Consider the following 17203-nt stretch of genomic DNA (forward strand, 5'->3'; position numbering starts at 1 on the left):
GAAATTCTATTTATTTTACTGAACAACATCAGCTCAGTTATTCCTGAGTCACCATTAAGAGGGGAAAATCTGTTTATTTTTGGTAAAAAAAAATTAAATGGACGTGTGCTAAGCAGCATGTATGAATGACATCAGAAAATTAGAGCTTCTTACCAATAAATGGTTTCAGAGTTATACTGAAACTTGCAATAGAGCCAAAGTATATTTGCAATAGAAATATGAAAATATTTATAAGGAATACATTGTAAAAGTTATATTAAGGTAGTAGGTTGGCCTTGGCACCAGCCACCCGTTGAGATACTACCGCTAGAGAATTACGAGGCCTTTTGACTGGCCAGACAGTACTACATTGGATCCTTCTCTCTGGTTACGGTTCATTTTCCCTTTGCCTACACACACACTGAATAGTCTGGCCTATTTATTACATATTCTCCATTGTCCTCATACACCTGACAACATTGAGATTAGCAAACAATTCTTCTAAATCCGAGGGGTTAACTACTGCACTGTGATTGTTCAGTGGTCACTTTCCTCTTGGTAGGGTAAAAGAGACTCTTTAGCTATGGTAAGCAGCTCTTTTTGGAGGACACTCCAAAATCAAACCATTGTTGTCTAGTCTTGGGTAGTGCCATAGCCTCTGTACCATGGTCTTCCACTCTCTTGGGTTAGAGTTCTCTTGCCTGAGGGTACACTAGGGCACACTATGCTATCTTATATATCTTCCTCTTGTTTTGTTAAAGTTTTTATATTTTATATAGGAGATATTTAATTTAATGTTACTCATCTTGAAATATTTTATTTTTCCTTAAGTTTCCTTTCCTCACTGGGCTATTTCCCCTGTTGGAGCCCCTGTACTTATAGCATCCTGCTTTTCCAAATAGGGTTGTAGCCTAGCAAGTAATGATACTGATGAATGAAAGAAATAATTATTTATTTTTCAATTGTAAATTTATATATAAAAAATTTGTATAATTTTATGCTTTTGTATCTCTCATCCGCCCTTTAATTTGTCTCCTGATATTTCATTTTGTTTCAGGTTTGTGCAATACCTACACCCTGTAGGAAACTAGTATAAACCAGAATATATGGTTTTCTTGTTTAAAAATATGGCTGGTACCATTAATATAGACTAATATATACTGTTACTGGCATAGCAGTAAATCGACTAATATCACTTTATTTGTATCATGATTGAGTGGAGTGTATACTCAGCTAACCCTGTCATATGAAAACGATTAGGTGTTTTGGTGTCTGAGTGTTTGCCAAAGAAATGCCGGCCAATGGTCAGTCTTGTGAGTACGTGTATCGGGTGGCCTGACCACAAAACTAGATTTACAACATTGTACTTCTGCTAGTTTTTTAGAGTTACCCCAGGTATAGTAAGCTTAATCAGTCATGTAAATGTGAAATAAAGTAACACATCTAACATTCCAGTAAGAGTGCATGCAGGTGCCGCCTTTGACAGGGATAGACGCTGTAATGATTGTACTCTCAGCTATTATTATGTACAGTAAATGTATCTGCATGCCAACTGTATTTGTAACCCTGATTTTTTCTTTAATTTTGCTTTAAAAACTGAATATTTTTTATAAATTGCTTGGTTTACTTCTTTTTCAACCTGACCCAGAGTCCTTAATACTGATTTACTGTAATAATCAAATAAAAAATAACTTTTTCCATATCTTAGTTTTTATTCTAAAATACTGTAATGATATACAAAAAATTCACCTGAAGCTCATTTGCTTGTTAGGTCCCTTTACCCAAAGCTAAAACATGGTGTGGTGCCCAGTATTCCTATAGTATTGTAATTCCTATGATAATTTATTTAAATGTGGGTCAACGGGATGAAGTTTGTAACCCGATAGTAAGTCTGTGTGCTATACCTGGCTGCAGCCCGATAATCACCACATAATTTGGTGCTCAGACTCAAAAGAAGAAACCATTGGATGACATGGCATCATCTTCGGCCAAGGGTCATAAGACCATGTTCTCAAAAGCCCTATAGGTGACCTTATTTCTGAGGTCAGATCCTTGAAGCTCCAGTTGGGACATGTGAGACCATTGGTTCATTACCATCATGTCCTGTTGCCATCGGGGTCACAACTACCATGACAACTAGTGCTCCTTCCACTTTACTTGGCCAAATATAAATGGTCTGGCACTTTCAGTAACTGTAGAGGGTCCAGCGATGAGAGTATTATATCTCCCTCTAGTAGGTTTCTGGGAGTCTCAGGCCTTGTATGGACCTCTTGCCTCCACACCTGTTCCAGCTACCAATCCATGAAGTAGGGAGTCATTTCTTGGAAGACCAGGCACAGTAAGGCAGACCTGAAGGGGCCCCAGCAGCTACCAAAATAGGGGCCATCCCTAAGCAGAGACGCCAGGCCAATGTCGGGAGTGGACTTGACAACAACACAGGAGTCATCCATCCATGAAGATCCTGATGGTGATTTCCAAGGCAATCCATTTCCTGCTCTACCCTCTGCTGATGATGCCAAGACCCTACAGTAAGACTGCCTTCTCTCTCACGTGGTCAAGGCCCTTAACTCTCAGAAGAGTCCCAAGCCAGGGGTCTTCCAATTGGAAACTGGCCATAACCTAGCCATCTATCCTAGGGATTTGGAGGCATACTGTTCCAGCCAGTATACTGAGAGAAACTCTTGTCGGTTGATCGCTGAGCTTCGAAGATTCCTGGCAGGGGAGGTCAAACAGGCTTTTTCAGCCTAAAAGGGGGGGTTTGAGACCTTCTTCTTGTAGATCAAAGATCTCGTCATCGATTGGTATCAAGGAGCTTGGAAGAGACGTGATGCTAGGAGGAGAGCCCGTTTCAGCAGTGCTATCTTGAAGGAGAGTGAACTGCTGAAAATTTATGCTGTGCATTTGGCCTCCCTATACCAGTCTGCCTACCTCCAGCATACCCCAAACCAGAAGGAACTGAGGCAGAAGGTCCTCAAAACTGTCTTCAGTGATGCTGCTAGTTGGCTGGCACAATCCTTGGCCACAATTAATGTCTCTGCTGGTCGTCAGGCTAATGTGGGGGAGGTCCTGCACCTGCTGGGTGTCGTAGATGGGGTAATATGCCAAGAAAAACAGAAACCAGAAGAGCAACTGGTCTTTAGTTGTTTGGGTGGTCATGACAGCTCCCAAGAGTTTGCTCGTTCCTGTGCATCCCCGCCCATGCACACCGTAACCTGTCCCAATGCCTGCAACTGTGGAAGTGTGCCTGCCTTCATTGCGCACACCCAACAAGTCTCCTCTGTTTTAGGTACTGCACTTAGTGCGAGAAACCAGGTCACACAGTTAATGGCTGCCAGAGAAGCCTGAACTAGTGTTTGCACCTTGGCTCAGCTAACTATCATATCACATAATGTGAGCAAAACACACCGCATATGTTTACGTCACATATTCAGAGATTGGCTACTGCCACCAACCTTAGGAGGGAAACTACAGCGGTGCAAACTCCTGAGTGGATGGCAGTATCCACTAGAGCTACTAGACCCTGTTGTCCTGCTCTTGTTCATCCAGTAGTAAGGAGAGTCGAAGCATTAGTAGAAGAGTAAGATGAAGTCAAAAGACAAGAAGTTCACTGCTACCTAAGAGTACCATAGGGCATGAAACACTAGGCCTTCGGTGTAGATGGGGCTACATGAAAGGATGATGTGAGTGCTAGGCAGCTTGCTCCTAGTATTCTGATAGTAGCCTTGGAAATCGAATGTTTGATGCTCTTATTGACTCCGGAGCTAAGGTCAACCTCTTGTCATCTAGTGTAGTACAGAAATAACAGCTTCAGATGGTGCTGGACACCATCGGGCTGACGGGTTTAGGACAAACAGGAACTATGACCTACTGCTGACCCTCATTCTATATTTGCCCTGAGTGTGTTCTATGTAGTTTCTACAGGGACTATGGCTTACCACCTGGTGCTGGGTTACGAGTTCCTGGGGGCAACCTTCTTAACGAGAGAATGACTTAATGATGTCATCATGCTTCAACAGTGAATATCGTTTTCATGTTGAAGCATTGTGATGAGCAAGAGGCTCTCAAACTTGTGGAAACTGTTCCCCCAATTTGAATCTAAATTTCTCTCTCTCTCTCTCTCTCTCTCTCTCTCTCTCTCTCTCTCTCTCTCTCTCTCTCTCTCTCTCTCTCTCTCTCTCTCTTCTATTTCTGCTTCTCAATATTACTTTTATCTCCTCCTTTTTCATAAAATTTTCTTTCTTCTTGCTGTTCTAATTCTATGAATGATATTCCCCTTATCTTTATATATAATTTTTGATTATATATTTATTTTTATATTAGTTTCCTAAACGGCCTCGATATTTCCACATTCGTTATAAATGCCCGCTTAAGGGATCATGGTTGGGAAATATTTGTATTCAAAGTTATATGTGAGAGTATTGGATGATCTCAGCCATCCTGAAGATGGTTAAGACCTTTTTTTTGACAGAACTATTTTCAAGGGTTGGGTCATAAGAATCTGGGGCTATGAGGTAGGACTCTCAGCTTCTGGCCGGAAACCCATCATTACAGGTATTAGGTGGAGGATTCCATATTTTTTTGGTCTCGGTTCTAACAGGTGGGTTTAGCTTACATCTGTGCCTGTATGTCTAGTTTTGTGCTATTCCACTGGTAGGGTATGGACTGGACCATCTGGGAAGTATACTCACGCTGTGTCGATAGTGGAGAATACAATTTCCTTTTCGACATATGATACTTTCTTGATATTCTTATGCAGGTAAACCAACCAACAGACAAAAATTAACGAACAAATGGATTCTTATATGATCCCATCCACTGGATATGCTGAGTCCCCCTGCCTGGGGCTGTTGATGACCTCTGCTAATATAATTAAGGAAAATCCTGCTAATGACATATGAACTAAAAAGGATCATTCTATTGATATTCCAAAATCAAGTAGTTTGAGTAACACGGAAATTGAGAATCCTTCATGTTACCTTAATTCCAATAGACAAATTATGATGAATTATATAAATCATTTGAGTGCTATGGACTGGTAAAAGGAATATGGATGAAAATTGAATATGAAAAATGGGATTCATGTGTGTCTTACAATAGTCATAACAAAACATTTTATGCAATATGTAATATTATGAATAATAGAATTAACGAATGTAAAGGATTTGTATATATATATATATATATATATATATATATATATATATATATATATATATATATATATATATATATATAAACCTGCCGACTGGTTTGAAAAAGAGGATGTAGTTATGCCTTCCCAGAGAAAACCAAAACCACCAATGTGCCATGTTGCTGAACCTAAAGGGGATACATGGAATTACTTCAAAATATGCTAATTAATTCAGAAAAAAAGTAGGAGTCATCGCATTTGGAGATATATCTTGTTTTGGAAAAAAATAGTTACATTGTCCATGCTTAATCATGCACACAGTCTATAATATAGTCTATTATTATTATTATTATTATTAATACTTGCTAAGCTACAACCCTAGTTGGAAAAGCAGGATGCTATAAGCCCAGGGGCTCCAACAGGGAAAATAGTCCAGTGAGGAAAGAAAAAAGGAAAAATAAAGTATTTTGAGAAGAGTAACAACGTTAAAATTAATATCTCTTATATAAACTATATAAACTTTTAACAAAACAGGAGGAAGCGAAATAAGATAGAATAGTGTGCCCGAGTGTACCCTCAAGCAAGAGACCTCTAACCCAAGACAGTGGAAGACCATGGTACAGAGGCTATGGCACTACCCAAGATTAGAGAACAATGGTTTGATTTTGTAGTGACCTTTTCCCTTGAAGAGCTGCTTACCATAGCTAAAGAGTCTCTTATACCCTTAGAAAGGAGAAAGTGGCCACTGAACAATTACAGTGCAGTGGTTAACACCTTGGGTGAAGAAGAATTGGTAAGTAGTGATGATATTACATTAGATGTCAAACCCCATCTAAACTTAGCCATGGAAGGGGAGTAGTATTCAATAAAGATCTGTATGAATTTACAAAAGAGGAGATACTGGCCATGTGTCCATTACCAGTGTGGAAAGTGCAAGAAGTCCCTGGAACATCAATGATTACTCTCAGTTTCCATGATAATGATGTATCTTTCCACATTATTGTTGAAAATGAAAGGATTAAAGTTTGGCCTTCCAAACAGAAGTCTCAGTAATGTTTCACTTGTTTTAAATTTGGACACTGTTATGTATTATTGTAATAATGTACTGTATTACTTCAAGTGTTAATGTTATGTATTATTGTAATAATGTACTGTATTACTTCAACTGTTACATGTATTGCACAACATTGCATCATATTGCTTTGATTAAACATGTTCATGATTGTATATAAGTGAAATGATGTGTTTTGGTATTAGGATTCAAGCATTTATTGGTTACCTCAAAGATAGGATGTGATTCTATTTACTTTTGCATTGCAGTAGGATTTAAGTCTTTTGAGAGCGATGCTCTTTTGATGGTTAACAATGTTATGGTTTGTCAGATTGTTTATGAGACGCTCCATGCTTGCAATTAGGAGTGGGTTGTCACTGAGCAATGTAATCACAAGAAGACATTAAACGTATTTTTAAGAATACCAACCTATCATTAAATTCCACCGAGAAAAATTGATGACTTCAAATGGGATCCCCTGGATAATTACTAATAATTCTTCACTAATTGCAGGTGAGAAACGTGGTGAATTCATTAGACATCCTACAACTAATCCCACAAACTCCCTTCAAAATTTTGCAAAAGCGAAAAGATGTGTAACATTTGCTCAAAATCTCATCTTGGAGAGTGTACACTTGAGTCCAGGTTTTTGAACTGCAACTCAAATTATAAATCCACTGATAGGAGTTGCGAGCTATACAAGTTGGAGGAAGCTGTTCTCAACCATTTATATAAGTGTGGGACATGCCAAAAAACCTAAGTAAATTGAGCAGCTATGCAAAGCCATTAAAGTCACAAGAAAATTTACAACAAGGGGCAACAAACCCACCTATAAAAAGAAATAAACCATCTTATTATAGAATGCTTCATGAGGAGGCAAGCGTAGTATCTCCTGAGACTTTCCCACAGTGTGATAACACTGAACATTGCCCATCTCTGTACAACATATGTCCCCCATTACAAATAATAGTACAAACCTCTCTCAGGCTGTGTCCTTGTCTGATTTAATAGAGGTTCCATTGTAAACCAAGTTACCGGGTGCACCTGTAGTGGAAACGTTGCAGAAACCTAGTCGCTCAACACCTCTAACTTGAAAAAAAGAGAGAACTCCACATCTCTTGCACCCCTTTCCATAAGGAACATGAAAGTTATGACCTCAAATAAATATGATGTTTTGCCAATTGATGTTTCAGATCAACTGAAAGACAACTTAAATCAATTGAAAATTCAAGTAGACGTCCACCATGTCCCTCAGCAATTAGATCAAAAGGGCACAAAGAAAAAGACAAATGCAAAACCCAACATATGAAGACCATCTCTAAAAGAAACCAACAGAAAATCATGTTCGGTCAGAAATTGCTAATGGGAAGGTTTCATCTAAGGTGTCTTCCATAAAATAAACAATAGTTTTTCCTTCATTTTGCAATGGAATTGTCAGGGTCTAAGAGCCAAATATGAAGAACTTAAGCTCCCTATTCATGAACACTTCCCTATAATTGTATGTCTACCGGTGAACAAGCTTGATGCTAATACTTCTTGTCCTTGAGAATAAGCTAGCTATGGGGCACCATATAATCAACAAGCAGGGAGCCATGGAGGAAGTCCTATATATGTTAGTCGAGATGTTCCTCAATTATCTTTGCCTATTCATACCCCTCTACAGGCAGTGGATGTACAAATTGATATATAAAGAAAATGCACAATTTGCTCTCTGTAACTTGCCTCCAAATGCTAACATCTCGTATGATAATTTAGTAAAGGTGATTCAACTCCCTCAACCTTTTTCTTACTGGGAGATATGAATGGTAGACATCCTTTATGGGATAATTTTTTAACAAGGAAAAGGAACAACGTTATACCATCAATTGTGGAAAATGTAGTTGTAGGACTCCTTAATACAGGAGAGCCCACACATTTTCATGTTCAGTCAGGTACCTTGTCCCACATTGACCTTTCAATTGTAAGCTCTAAATGCCTTCTCGATTTTGATTGGAAAACCTTAGATTACTGGCATACTAGTGATCATGCACCAATCATTATTAACACCAACAAAAATCCATACTTACAGAGGTCACCACGATTGAACCTTGACATAAGTGGACTGGCATAGATTTTGGGAGCTGAGCAAAATTGAAGGGAATGCAGAACAGTTTGAAAGTGTTGATGATGACATAGACTTACTGAATGGAACTCTACATACAGCTGGAGTCAATTCAGTTCCCAAAACCACAGGGTTATTCTAATGACAACCATTCCCCTGGTGGTCTTCAGAACTAACTGCCTTGCACAGAACCACTAGAAAATATTCAACTCAATTGCATGGACACCATACAGAGAAGAATTTAATGATATGCAAGAAATGTAGAGCACAGTTTCATCGTGCAATGAAGGAAGCTAGGCACCAATTCTGGATATCATTTGTTTTCTCAGGCAACAGTAGAAAATCACCACCCTCTGAATGGAGGAAAAAAAAAAAGCTAGGCTAATTTATCTCCAACCCACCAGTGTTGAAAGTGAATGGTCAATAAGTGACTGTCGCAACTGAGGTTAGCAATGCTTTGGCCAAACATTTCTCTAATGTATCATGTAAGTGTGAAAAGAGCTCCTGATCATCAGTATAGAAGCATAGAAGAAAGGAAACAAATTTGAAAGCAGAAAAGAAATCTTGTAATGCTCTTTTTACTGAAAGGGGATTTGATTCAGCACTTATTACTTGCATAGAGACAACCCTTAGACCCGATGGCATTCCATATGCAGTAATTAAATATATGCATGTTAATACTAAGTTATTTATATTGAACATTATTAACAGAATATAGCATGATCATAGTTATCGAAGTGTTTGGGAACTAGACATTCTTTTAGAATTTTTAAAACCTAGTATTGATGAGCTTTTAGCAGCAAACTATCGACCAATGTAGGATCATGGAGAAGATGGTCAAGACAAGACTGGTGTGGTACCTAGAGAAGAAATGCGTTTTATCACCTATCCAGTTTGGTTTTAGGAAAATGCATTCAATGACTGGTGTGGTGGTACGATTTGAGTTCTTTGCTTCCAGACAACACCATGTAACAATATTTTTTTATCTTGAAAAGTATATGATACTGCATGGGGATATGGTATGCTTAAAACCATTCATAATTTGGATTAAAAGGAGAGCTACCTTTGTTCATTCAAGCATTTGTTTCACATAGATTTTTTTCAAATTAGAGTAGATGAAACACTGTCAGAGAGGAAATGTCAGGGAGAAGTAGTTCCCCAGGATAGTGTGCTGAGTGTAACCCTATTTGCATTAGCCATAAATGAGATATTTATCCACTGTCATTGCCCAAGATATTCTCTCAACACTCTTTGCAGTTAATATCTCTATATCATTTGCTGGAGCTAGATTGGCAATGGTTAAGAGACAATTGCAACTCAATTAACAAAAAATTATTCACTGGGGCTGATATGAATGGATTTAAGTTTTCGATAAGCAAAACTATTGTTGTGCATTTCTGCATCCAGAGCCGAATATGTACATCAAAGGACTATGAATCCCATGCGTAAGTGAAGCTAAATTTTTGGATTGATATTTGATTGCAGGTTGACATGGGTTCCTCACTTGAAAGCCTTCAAAGTAAAATATCTTGAGGCTCTGCATTTTTTAAAGATTCTGTTTATATTTGTGAAAAATACTCCTCAGCCACCCCAAGCCAATTAAAGATTTTAGATTCTATACCCCATATTGGTATCAGATTGGCCACAGAAGCTTTTAGAACATCATCTATCCCAAGCCTCCTTGTTGACACTGTAAACCTTTGTTGAAAGCTTTCTATTGTTCTAAGGTAGTAGGTTGGCCTGGGCACCAGCCGCCCGTTGAGATACTACCGCTAGAGAGTTATGGGGTCCTTTGACTGGCCAGACAGTACTACATAGGACCCTTCTCTCTGGTTACGGTTCTTTCCCTTTGCCTACACAGACACCGAATAGTCTGGCCTATACTTTACAGATTCTCCTCTGTCCTCATACACCTGACAACACTGTGATTACTAGACAATTCTTCTTCACCTAAGGGGTTAACTACTGCACTGTAATTGTTCAGTGGCTACTTTCCTCTTGGTAAGGGTAGAAGAGACTCTTTAGCTATGGTAAGCAGCTCTTCTAGGAGAAGGACACTCCAAAATCAAACCATTGTTCTCTATTCTTGGGTAGTGCCATAGCCTCTGTACCATGGTCTTACACTGCCTTGGGTTAGAGTTCTCTTGCTTGAGGGTACACTTGGGCACACTTTTCTATCTAGTTTCTCTTCCTCTTGTTCTGTTAAAGTTTTTATAGTTTAAATAGGAAATATTTATTTTAATATTGTTACTATTCCTAAAATGTTCTATTTTTCCTTATTTCCTTATTTCCTTTCCTCACTGGGCTATTTTCCCTGTTGGGGCCCCTGGGCTTATAGCATCCTGCTTTTCCAACTAGGGTTGTAGCTTAGCATTTAATAATAATAATAATATTAGTTTAAGTTTTGAAGACTTCCTGATTCTTTAGTATTTTAGACTGGAAACCTTGTAAGGAATTCAATATATTTCAAGTTGCACCCAAAGTCTCCTCAACCTTATGGTTTTTCGGTGAAACAATTACTAAGCAGTCTTGATATAGCTAGAAATAAAGTTGTTTCATTAATATGTCACCAACCCTCCATGGAAATTACCAGATATCTTTCTGTAAATATTTGATTGGTATAAAAAAGAACATGACTGACTTAGAAGCCAGATCCCATTTTATGGAACATTTAAAGAACATAAGGAATCAACTTTTACATACACTGATGGCTCCAAATCTGATACTGGCGTTGTATTTTGAATATATCATAGTAATTTTAATAGTAGAGGTGCACTTCCCCTAGAATCTGCTATATTTATTGCCGAACTATATGGCATACTAACGGCTGTTGAAAAAAAATAGTGGGCTATCATACCATTTTTAGTGATGCAAGAAGTGTCCTAGAAGCTTTAGAAGTTTTCAATTCCAGTAACCCTTTAGTTTAAAAGATTTTAGAGTGGCGTTTTATTATTGAGCTGAGAGTTAAAACTCTTAAATTTTTCTGGGTTCCACACATGTTGGTGTGTCTGGAAATGAAAAGCCAGATTTCCTGGCAAAAGATGCTGCAGCTGAGCTGCTACCAAGAAGGTATTCCATCTTCTGTAATGATTTTTTGCTGAGCATTAAGATTCTTTTTATAATAACTGGCAATAGTATTGAGATAAATTAGATAGAGATATGAGAGAAACATCGAATGTTATATCTCTTTGAAAGTATAACATGTTGCCCCAAAAGTGGGAGACTACTCTTTCTTGTCTTTGCATTGGTCACACTCTGTTGACACATGAGTTTCTGATGACTGGCCAATATTCAGCCATATTGTGACGACTGTTTGGTACCCCCTGACAGTGAGGCATTTGTTGTCTGAGGGTCGAGGTGAGGATGGCAGGTTCATCCTGCCCAAGATTCTTGGACAGGACACACTGTACTATGCTAGCATTATTTTTAGAATTTTAGATAAACACATAGGTAGTAGGTTGGCTAGGGCACCAGCCACCCACTGAGATACTACCTCTAGAGAGTTATGAAGTCTTTTGACTAGTTATGAAGTTTTTTTGACTAGCCAGACTGTACTGCATTGGATCCTTCTCTCTGGTTACAGTTCATTTTCCCTTTGCCTACACACAGTGAATAGTCTGGCATATTCTTTACTTATTCTCCTCTGTCCTCATACACCTGACAACACTGAGGTTACCAAACTATTCTTCTTCACCCAAGGGGTTACTGCACTGTAATTGTTCAGTGGTCACTTTCCTCTTGTTAAGGATAGAAGAGGCTCTTTAGCTATGGTCAGCAACTCTTCTAGGAGAAGGACACTCCAAAATCAAACCATTGTTCTCCATGTTCTCCCACTATCTTGGTTTAGAGTTCTCGTGCTTGAGGGTACACTCGGGTACGCTGTTCTTTCGTGTTTCTCTTCCTAATGTTTTGTTAAAGTTTTTATAGTTTATATTTATGATGTTTATTTTAATGTTGTTACTCTTCTTAAAAATTTTATTTTTCCTTGTATCCTTTCCTCACTGGGCTACTTTTCCTGTTGGAACCCCTGGGCTTATAGCATCCTGCTTTTCCAACTAAGGTTGTAGCCTAGCAAGTAATAATAATAATAATAATAATAATAGTAGTAATAATAATAATATTGATTTAAATTGAATTTACTTTTATTCTTTATTTACAACAAATGATATCGGCATCTATGACCTATGATGTCAGGATGCCAGAAAACTTCAAATCAATCAATCAATTAATCTTTAGGGTAAATGGGAAGTTAATCGACGGAGCCCAGAATCTGCTGAGCACTGGCAGTGCTTCCAGAGAGAATCTCTTTGGGAGCATTGTGTTCCTGTATGTGGAACCTTTTGAAAGCAATTGCATTACACACTTGAGATCCACGTAGCGATTCAACTAGTATTGCTGGACTGAGTCTGTACTTGTTTTAGCTACTGCGGCTTTTCTTAGGTGCTCTACCTGTCCGTTCAACTGTTGGCCAGAGATGTAATAGGATGGCAACATGGCAAAAATTATAACTCCCAGTCTGTCAAGAAAAGCTACAGGGATTCCTGGCATCCTAAAACTGAAAGATAGATTGTCTATCTCAGAACTGGATTTCTCTGAGAGGGACCAGTTCTGTCAGATGCTTTGCCATCATCTTTTGATCACCAGGACTGGTGACGATGACATGGGAGAGTTCACATGCACACCAATATGGATCCACTTGTATTACGAGACACCCATTTCTCAGAGGGTCCAGCAGTTTTCAAAACCAATTGTTGATGCCATCGAATGATAGTTCTAGGAGTTGTATGAACGGGTTATTTTGGAACCTTAGTCTTCGCCCATTGTGTTCCAGTTAGCAAGAAAGATAGCCTATGGCTGTGTATTGACTACCATAAACTGAATAATGTTAATGGGTACTACCAGTTAGCTTTAGTGGGTCACAGTGAAGAGTATATGGTTTTCTCCATAGCTTTTGGACATTGGCATTTCAGACGTGTATTGTTTGGCCTGAAGAATGCACCTACAATGTTCCAGTGACAAATGCAGAGTATCCTGTAGGAGTTCTTGAAGGCCACAGTGATCGTCTACATCAGGGATGCCATTCGTATGATAATTAATGTACATATACAATTATTTTGGGTCCAGTACGATGTACGATACATTCCATAGTTATTGTAAGCTTTTATACGATAATTTTGAGCTTTGAGAATAGAAGATGAAAAAGATATATATATTTTCATCCTTACACGAACATTTTATCCAAATATTTCTTCAGAATGAATGCATTTTCCAATTTTTTTCATGCTGGTTATTTTCTGGATATCTGTACTTTGTTCTGTTAATTAGGGTAACCTACTATATCCCCAGGGATAAGTTAAGAGATTAACTGAATGGGAGGAGAAAGGTAAGGGATTACTTTCGTGTGGATTAGTGAACCAATTTTTTTGCTTCAAAAGTATTCTATTAATAGAATAAAGAATAAAAGATATTGTTATAAAGATACTTTTCCTATTGACTTAAATTTTCTCCTTAAATAAGAATCAGAGTTATGTGTTAGCTTCATGAATGTATTCAACATTTTAGGCCCCTCTGTTTGCTACTAATTTAACTACATTTAATCAATTAGAATGTCTTCAAACAGTTCAAGAGGTCATGAAATTCCTACAATCTCTGGGCTTCCGAATCTACCTCGAGAAGTCCAAGCTATCTGCAGCTCGGAAATTCCAGTGGCTAGGACTTCACTGGAACCTACAGTCACACACCCTCTTACTACCACAAGGCAAGAGAAAGGAAATCGGAAATTGCAAACTCGGTCAGGTGACTACTTTGTTCAAAAGTACTCGCCGGACGACAACAAGAAAGGGTCCTGGTGTCGTTAAAGTTCGCTGCCGTGACGGAGCCAATCCTGAAAGCAAGGCTCAAAGATGCCAACAGAGAGAAGAAAGGCATCCAATGCTCGGAGAGATCTTCGCCACAAAACCCCGGCCTTATTGCGGAAGCAGCTCAGTACCTTTCTCCTTCCGTGACTATTCACACGGATGCCTCAGAACAAGGTTGGGGAGGACACTCCTCTTCCAAGAAAGTGCAAGGTCATTGATCAAACGCATTTCAGAAGTTTCACATCAGTGTTCTGGAGGCTGTGGCAGTGTTTCTGACTCTGAAGAGATTATGCCCAAAGACAAAATCACACATCAAATTGGTCATCGACAACAACACAATACTGCACTGTGTCAACAGACAGGGCTCCAGATATCCTCAGATCAACCATGTAATCCTAGCCATTCTCTCCTTAGCAAAAAGGAGGAAATGGCATCTTTCAGCAGTTCACTTCGAAGGAGTTCGCAATGTGACGGTGGAGGCCCTGTCGAGATCCAAGCCTCAGGAAACAGAATGGTCTCTGGACATAAAATCATTCTGTTTAATTCTAGAGCAAGTCCCGGGACTGCAAATCGGTCTCTTTGTTACAAGCTTCAACAAAAACCTTCCCCGATATGTAGCACCAAACTTGGACCCGGAATGACAGGAATGGATGTGATGTCTCTAGATTGGAACCAGTGGTCTCATCTATCTCTTTCCTCCATTCAACCTCCTACTGAAAGTACTGAACAAACTGTGGACTTTTAAGGGAACAGCTGCTCTGGTGGCTCCCAAGTGGCCCAAGAGCAATTGGTATCCTCTTGCTCTGGAACTCAAACCCCTTCAGATCCCTCTACCATCTCCAGTGCTCCCCCAGGTTGTTCAACAAACAACTGTCTTTGCTTCCTCTTGAATAATGAAAATCCTTCAGCTGATGATTTTTTCTCCCTTGCAGCTCAATGAAAATTCGTGAAAAGTCATTAGCCCTCTTCTATTTCTATGGAAAACTCTGGTTTTCTGTATATATCTACTGCATAAAATGTTACAATCGATTACTGTTACATTTATGTATCTTTTGGAAACAATAAAAGACTGTTGTTGTTTTTTTTTGTGGTTCCTTTCATTGGACCTACTGTACAAAATAAAAGTAGCGTACCTCAATTTTTAAGCCTCCTTTTATAGAATTCGGTCTTTTCATCTTCTGGAGACAAAGATCTTCTCCATAGTGAGTGGGACTGTGACGTTGATTTCCTTTGCTCCTACTTTCCACAAACATATCGCTTGCTCCATAGCTTGGTACCTTAGTTACCAAAGCTACAGGAAGTGTGATTATGTCTATGTGGGGTAAAGGGTTAAAACCCTCCTGGCCACAACTGAGAATAATAATTCTCTGGTACACTTCCATCAGGATGACATGGCTCGAGCCCAAAAAACGGATTTTGACATAGGAAAAATCTATTTTTGGGTGAGATAGCCATGTCATCCTGATGGCCTGCCCATTACTTTCCATCCCCTCCAAATTCTCAGCGTGGGACCTCACGTCATGCGATGGCTGCTCCTTGAATGGTTCAACAGGAAACGTGTTAGTTGTAGCATATTGAGATCGGGAGTTGTAACGGCTCACTTGCCTATGTCCTTCCCTCTACCGTTGTCCTTCGAGACAAGGTTGATTCTATTCGGGGAAGGATAGCCATGGCCTGTTATTAACACATCCCTGATGTGTTGATATCGAGAGCATAAACACGCGTATAAACACGATATCTCTCTGGATATTCACTCCAGACGTCAGAACTCTGTTGATACCTCTAAAGTAAAATTTCTCTGGTATATCACTCACAGAAATATCCCAAGCAGAAGCTTCCAATGAGGAACTGCCATCAGGACGACATGGCTATCTCATCCAAAAATAGATTCTGCCTATGTCAAAATCGTTTTTTTTTACCAATTTTCTACTGGGTTTTGCCCAAATACACATATTGTAGTGCCCTTTCTTCAGTCAGATAAAGTAGTAATTACAGTACTGCATTATATGAAAAAGTTACCTTGTTTTATTAGGAATTATTATTGTCATTCATGGAAAAAAGTATGTGATAAAAACCAATTTTGAAACAATAGATTCATGCAGAGAAGAAAAATATTTTGAAGATACTGAAAATACATGATTATGCGAGTTAGAAACTGTTCACTATTATACAAAGATGTAGGAAAAGACCGGCTAAATAAAGTCATCTCTCTCTCTCTCTATCTCTCTCTCTCTCTCTCTCTCTCTCTCTCTCTCTCTCTCTCTCTCTCTCTCTCTCTCTCATTGACATGTTTTATATTTGAATCATCACTGATATGTTTTCGAACTGATATGATTGTTATTTTTTTCGGTGAGTTTATTACAATATTAAATAATTTTTGCTAGAGAAAAATTAATTTTGAGTTTTTTGGTAATAGAGCGTATTTAGATATTTGTATATAGATTCTAGAATTTTTTGGTCATTCAATTTAGAGAAAGTGTGGTTTCAATATATATGTACCACTCGTGTGTCACACGATCGTACATAGTAACGACATAGTAATGTTCTACCTATTTCATTGTTGACTGTTAACAAAACCGGTTGCCGATTGGACAAGAAATAGCATGTTTGTATTTTTTTACCTTCTTGCCGGGACCTAGTGTGCATATATACCCGATGTGTCTATAATAAAGTACGCAGTTGTTTTCATCCCGCTTTTGAGTCACAACTTACTCTTAGCTCGTCACTTTGGTGATTCCGGAAGTCGACTCGCTCCTCCCTCCCCCCTCCCCCCCCCATCACTGTTACTATGGCCGCCCCATTGAAACATTCATCGTTCACCAGCGGAGAGGCGTTTGGTTGGTTTCAACGCGCAGAAGTCCAGTTCCGCTCAACCACCAAAGCAGAATATGTTCTCTCGGCGATACCCGAGGACACCTTCCCGGAAATCTCCGACTGGCTTTGTGAACAAGGAGACACCCCAATAGCGTATAACGCCCTCAAAACATACGTTCTGCAGCAGTAATCGCCGTCGCCAGCCGCCCGTATAGCAAAGCATTTTCATCTCTCTCAACAACAGTTGGGGGACCAAAGGGCTTCACTCG

At 39.0% G+C, this 17203-nt stretch overlaps 1 protein-coding gene across 8 annotated transcripts in view; it reads left to right on the top strand.

Annotated features, from left to right (window-relative positions):
• LOC137641374 (sesquipedalian-1-like) overlaps positions 1-17203 on the top strand; it is an 893367-nt gene that overhangs the window by 515429 nt on the left and 360735 nt on the right. The window lies entirely within an intron of this gene.

Source organism: Palaemon carinicauda, chromosome 5 (genome assembly GCF_036898095.1).
Source record: "Palaemon carinicauda isolate YSFRI2023 chromosome 5, ASM3689809v2, whole genome shotgun sequence".
In the NCBI taxonomy this organism is placed as follows: Eukaryota; Metazoa; Arthropoda; class Malacostraca; order Decapoda; family Palaemonidae; genus Palaemon; species Palaemon carinicauda.